A 7095-nucleotide genomic window follows, 5' to 3' on the forward strand; every position below is an offset into this window, starting at 1 on the left:
GCATGGATGCTTCCTTGCCATTTATCATTTGCTCCTTTAATGGGTCTAAATAAACGTAACCCACAGCATGGTGGGTTAAGTGGTCATATCACCCTTTCTTGAGCGTGCAGGTTCGAATACCACCAAGGAAAAAGTGCAGCATTATATATTTTTCATGCTACGATCTCAGGTGCAGATTATATATTTTTCGTGCTGCGATTTCAGGTTGTCAATAGAAAGCTTATCTAAATTATGTAAAAAAAATAATAGCGAGCAAGGTCGAGTGCGGCTATTAACATTACGCATCCAGGAGGGTTTTAGCTACATCTGCACAACGCCCTCACGTAATTGGAGCAGTCAGACAATATCACCTTTCATTTTCCTCCTTGTCATTTCTTCATCAACGAAACACAACCCCCACCCCGCCACATCCCCCAAGGAAGTAGGAATCAGCATATATCACACCTGTTGCTCAATGGAGATAGGACACTGACTCGTTATTACCAGCTAAGAATTCAAAGGAGCAGTCAGTCCTTTTGTTGGCTTCCTGGCGACGGTGACCTTTTCTTATTGTGGTGTTTATGTTGATCCTGTTTCATGGTCAATTGGCTGAGACGACCAGGACCTCCCAGATTCGAGGCCTGGGCTCTGCGACAAAATACTGAATGACTTCTGAAGTGGAGACGCAACGCAGGGAAAAAAATGTTCAGAAAATGAAGGTAGACAGTATAGTCTCGGAAGAAAATACAGTTTAAGGTAAAAAAAAAAAAAAAATGTTTTAAGATAAATGCCTTAATTTCTTTATTTCTGTTTAGAAGCCACAGGTCTTAAGGATATCAGCTGCTATAATTATTATTTTACCCAAAACGTGTAGTGATGGGAAATCACACCGAGAGGAATATACAAATAAGGTAATGAAAGAGTTGTCAGCAGATACGCACTTTGAAAGAAAGGGAAATGGAATTAGTGATGCTTAATGAGTTGAAACAGGTCTGGATGGTTAACAAGAACGACGACAAATAAGAGTAGATAATGGGAAAGAGAAGCCGTTACCAAGTAATGCTGAAACGTTTCCAAAAGCCAGAATCACGAATCTGGGACAAAATGTCTGATGAATAGATTCATCCCAGTGAATGAGTGAGGATTAGAGAGTGAAGGCGCCAGTTTTAATGATTAAATGACGGTACATATTTTACCATAGACTATCTCACCACGACCAAACCCTTAGATGCAACCAACTATAGGTGGCTGAACACCAGAGAACGGGTTCACATATCTCTGTTCTCGGCCGGCATCCAGCCTGGGACCTCCCGCTAGGAAGTCAAGTGTCGCGCCGCTTAACCACGAGAAAGGGAAAGACTCTAAACAGGTGTAAGCCGAAGAGGTCAACAAAGGTCTTGTACGTGGTAAGCTACCAGCGATGCGCGTGACCACCTTTGTTCGGAGAGAGACATAAAACCATTCAAGCAGTGTTTATTCCCACGAGTCATTATGGGAATGGGGCAGATCCCTACATTTCCAGAGGGCGATATAAAAACAGGAGGAGCTTGTAATACTTGTTTGTCTTTCATCAACATCTTCCCATAAATCTTCTTCCTCCAAACAGCAAGAAAGAAGTATGTCCGCCGAAGCAGTAATTTTGTTTCATTTTATGGCCGTTGAATTTTACATCGTTTGTCGTTTGATCTGGATAGGAACGAGGTAGTGGAGTCCTCGGAACGGCTTTAATGGAGGTGTTCCAACGGACTAACGCTGATAAAATGCAAAACAAGAAGAATGAGGTTCAGTGACTTCAAATGCAAGGAGGCACGGATTGTGGCAACAAATTCTCCCGCCTTTTTCTCCCCCTCCTGCCCACGCCGATAGCCCACATGTGCCGATTCCCTCCACCTCCACCTCCACCTCCATTATCCGTCTCCTCTGCACCGCCACCAACCAGGGCCCCAGAGGCTGTGCCTCTCTGTCAGCGGTTGTTTTCGATGGCCACCGATCCCTCTCTCAGCGTCGACGTCAATTTGAATTTCACCTGCAGCGCTGCAGGTGGTTGCGAGGAATGGGACGAGACTGACAGGTGTGGTTTATAGATGCAGCCATTTAGATGTCATGTTAGACACTTGTAATGACCATCGTATAAAATGGAATGGCTTCGATTGTCTCTCTCTCTCTCTCTCTCTCTCTCTCTCTCTCTCTCTCCCCTTTCAGCTCAGGGTCTTCCTGGTCGAAGTGGTAGCACAAGTGATCTATGGATATGATCTTGAGGGAGGAAGGAACAACCGGGACACGCAGTCAGTGGTGCCTCTGATGAGTTATACCTGGACATCAGTCGATGTTTTTACAGGTCGCTCATTCAGGTGGTAAAAGAGAGACAGGGAGAGAGCAGTCGTGGTAGGACCATTCATCCAATATGGTATCCGATATCTTGTGTCATAATGTCTTCTAAGATTTTTTGAATTTCATGCGAGGCATATCAAGAAATGGCGGAACTTACTTCTGGAACACCCATTGCGATGTAAGTAAAGAACGAAACAGGAGGAGCTGTGAAAAGGGAACTTTTTTTTTTATTTAAAGATGACGAATTTCCCTCATCATTAGAAACTATAGAACAGTGGACACCCAATGGGTCTGTGTCTGAAAGCCCAAGTGAGATGATGAAGGAAACAAAGAAAGGAACACGTGGGATCAGTTTCCGCACGGCACCTCTTATTAATCATAAGTGGCCTTCAAACAAAGCCACTCCAACATCTAAAAACATAACAGACACCTCACACGTCTCGAGCTGTCGACCTAACCGCTCAACATCTCGCTGCTGGGAGAAAGGGAGCTGGTGACTGGTACAATACATGTATACGCTACCGGTGTCTAAGCGATGTCAGGCAGGGCAGCCGATCGAGACTACGGTCTACCCCAAAGCCATATCAAAGTCCTTCAAAGAAGGCATCGTGCTTACCCCATACAAAAATGGGAAAAAAGCACGTTAAAAGAAGAAGTCCCTCTAGCATGTGGAAAGGGTGGCGGCTCGAACTCTCAGATCTGCACGTTGCATGGACCAGCTGCTCAGGAGCTACTTACAATGTAATGGAATCGGGTCTTCCTCTTTCGCCTTATCCCAGTACGGGGTACTTTGGAGCATGCTGGGCTTGGGCCATTTTATCATCAACCCCACCCCACTCTCCCCAAACCCACCCGTCTCGTCTCCCAAAGTAAAATATATCTTACACTCTTATTTTAATTTTTTCCTTTACTTCGGAAAAAATAAAAGTATTTAAAAAAATCCTGTGAAAAGAAACATCAATTCAGAAGCCGTCAAGCATTTCAAGCTATAGCCGAGTTGCTATATTTTTCAACGCCTTACTGAAGTCGGTGTCACACGAGTGCGAACTTGTGCAGCTTGAATTTGGATTTCGATGCTGGCTTCTTTGGGCAGTTTGGTAGTTAGATCCCCAGATGTCAGCAAATGTGTTTCCGTGGCACTGTGACCTCGTCTTGGATCTGACTCAAAGCGAAAAGTACTTTTAAGACAGCGAATATGATATATAATTTACTAAGTTTATTAGACTAGTCGTGTGGCCGAGTTTAAGTTACTCTACGGCTTTGAAATAATTAACTGTTCTATTAGAACAGTCACAGATGCAAAGATGGCAGTAGAAAACAACATTTGTTATGGTGAAACTTTCAAGGCCATAGCTATGCTATTTATTCAGAAAAATAAAACAAAATGAGTGTGAGTACAGTCAACTCAGTAACGTGCAACCTTTGACTTGAGATTCGTGTTACATTTGGGTGTGGGGGTTTCCTGGTTAACGTGGAATCTGAAACATGTTCTGTCAAGGAAATCTTAGTGGAATTCACCCTGTCCTATTTGAATGTTTCAACATGCGCCTTTTTGCTTCTTATGAAGTGGGTAGTGACTAGCGCTACTGAAACTTTTAAAAAAATTTAGTAATATGGCCATACAGACTTGAGTCCAATTTCACCTTCTAACTAGAAAAGGTTAATCCATCATTATTTCCACTCACGCATACGATTGCTGAAGTTATCAAAGAACTCAAAAAGGTAGTGGGACAACAATGTGTAATTTTTTGCAAAGCAATTGGCAGTAAGGCGGTGTGATTCGGTCACGGCACAAAAAAAAAAGGATTAGTTTTGTAAGTGAAATTGAGGGCATTATTTTTCTCTTTTTTTCATAGACCTTTCTTCGATTTTCTGCTGGTCTCAATCTAAGACTACAATTTCGCTGCGGAAGTCGCCGAACCTAACCTATATAACCTAACTTAACATTCTGTTAACGTAACCTGATCTGTCACATAAATGCCACAGACGAACATTTCTCAGCGGCTAAAAAACACTAAATGTAACATCACGACTATTGACCAAATAAAATTCATCATCATATTCTACAGTGAAATCCATAGAACACATATCAAACCGTGAACTGAAATGCATATCGAGTATAAGTTGGAAATGTAAACAGCTGATTGGTTGTGTCAGTGGAGAAATCACGCTGCATAACCAACTGGCATTTCACTATTTTGGCGAGGGCTTCCATAAACTCCGATTTCCCCCGAGCTCTGTTTATATTGTAAGTGTGAGGAAAAGTGATCGACTCTGCAGCACGATTTCTATAGATTTCAATTCCAGAATTTGATATTCTCCATTTGTCGCTTTCCTACTCTTAGCTATAACCCCTATATGAAGATAACTTGATATTTGATGAAATAGATAGATAAATTTAGTAAGCATATCAAAATACGATAAATATAAGAATAACCTCGACCTATTAGAATAATACAGAAGAAAAGTGAGATGGTTATATTTTGCAATTTTGTAGAGGAAATTGCAGTACCGCTTCTCTAATTAGCTTTTCTAATGCTCGGTAATTCACTTCTGCATTCTCCGCCTGTCGGAGTTAGTCAACATTATTCTTGGTGAGAGATATGCAATGTATGCGAAATGAAGCCTCATTCATATCCAGAATTCTATTAACATTTCTGGTCCAAGTTATTTATTTATTTGTTTATTTTCTGCGGAATGTGAACCACTTGATTCGCACAGGAATTCTCTTGTTTTTCTTTCGTTTGCTTCTTTTCCTTCGTCTTGGCATGTTTCCAATCTATTTACATTTTCTTATTAAGCATCAAACTTTCTTATCTTGTTTTAGATTCTGTTTTTCCCGCATTTCTAAAGGGGGAAAAGATGAGATCGCCATATATTCTAAACTATCTAGTTACTTTTCCATATGACTAAAAGTTTTAGGTTTTAAGTTGGAGTCAGATGTTACCGTTGATTTAAGGCAGCTTCGATCGCAAGATGTGTACTCCCACAAAAAAAAAAAAAAAAAAAAAAAAAAAAAAAAAGGGGATAAGGAAATTTATAGATACTATTGCTCCAGGGTTTACGTGTTCCTGTGTGTGTATGTGTGAGAGAGAGAGAGAGAGAGAGAGAGAGAGAGAGAGAGAGAGAGAGAGAGAGAGAGAGAGAGAGGAGTCATAATAACAAAGGCGTGTATGGCAATTGAAGCAGATATTCAAGAGTTGCCGATATCAACTTGTGAGAGAGAGAGAGAGAGAGAGAGAGAGAGAGAGAGAGAGAGAGAGAGAGAGAGAGAGAGTCATATTTGTGTTGCTGTAAAATATGACGAGGCGTAATCTTGTCCAAGGTGAAACTTAAAAAAAAAAAGAGGTGTTCTGCATTTTTCATGCACTTTTATCATAATGTTTTAACAATGATTGCCGATTTTAATGTTTGATGGAGGGAGAACTCTCTAACCCTTCTTTTTTTTTCTCTCAGACAAGAGGCTTTGATAATTTCTTAGTGATATACCTCCTTTACTGAGGCTTCCGTAAGATTCTTATATGTTGAGATCTTCAAGCTTAGGAGAGATAGAACAGAAGCAGTAGACAGGATCTTTCTGACATTAAGACCCCTCCAAGCGTTTTAAGCGTCAAGTTTTCACGTAAACAAAACCTGAAAGGTAAAAGGTATTTCATACAAAAGGGAGAATTCGTTTCTCTTGCCTTGAAGTGTGTTGTTGATTTCATTTTTCTTCTGCAAGTGATCTCGTTTCGTAGGAAGCAGTTGCGCAATGTCTTATTTAATAAGTTGTAAGGATAACATTTATTTTATTGTTATTGTCATTGTTGTGAGTGTCATTTTATTTCGAAGGTGGATGTGTTATGAATCGTGTTTTCATCAATTCCGCCAGCGAAGTTGGAGATGATGTCTATGTTCGTATATCTGTTTGTCAGTCTGTTTGTTAGCCGGATTACCCAAAATGTTATTTGTGAATTTTTACGGAATTTATGGCTGGCACTAAGTAATTAGACTTTGGGAGGGATGTGGACCTTGGTTATGGACCTTTTAATGGAGGGAGGGTGGATTACTCAGCCTTCAACTGAGGTTGGCGGTATCAGGAGTTTTGTTCCTACTGTTATGATGACCAACAAGTCCATCCTACTGCAACATTCATTATTTAACTTTTAAATGAAGGCTGAACCTTCTGTGTAAAAAGACCTCACAACATCAACTGCTTCGTATACCTAAATTAACTATTATTATTATTATTATTATTATTATTATTATTATTATTATTATTATTATTATTATTATTATTATTATTATTATTCATCTAGTGCACGGGGACGACTCGTGGTAGGACGCTTGATCGTCAGGTGAGAGCCTCTCAATAAATATGATTTAGGGGGGACATTTATTAACCAATATTGCGCTGCCAATAACAATAAAGAGAACTGGCTTATTTGTGTTGCTCGTAAAACTGATTATAACTGTTCCTGGGGGGGAAGAAATGGGCCCCCTCTATTGCCGTTTTGTGGAATCTGAGATTTTAGTGTCGCCCGAATATTGATACGGCAATTTATATGCACGTACATTTTTGCAGTCCGATTTTGATTTATGTTTTGTTATTTTGCCATTTATACACTGGTCATATTTCATTTTATGTATTTATTCATTTGTGTATTTATTTCATGCACTGAGTTGTTCGCGAATGCGTTTTTTATTTATGATGCAAAATTTTTTATTGTGAAATTCCATTTTGCAGACGCATGTTCCCTGCCTCCCTGTTTTAGGGATTTATATCTCATCTCGCTTCCTTTGCTG

Source organism: Macrobrachium rosenbergii, chromosome 48 (assembly GCF_040412425.1).
Source record: "Macrobrachium rosenbergii isolate ZJJX-2024 chromosome 48, ASM4041242v1, whole genome shotgun sequence".
Lineage (NCBI taxonomy): Eukaryota > Metazoa > Arthropoda > Malacostraca > Decapoda > Palaemonidae > Macrobrachium > Macrobrachium rosenbergii.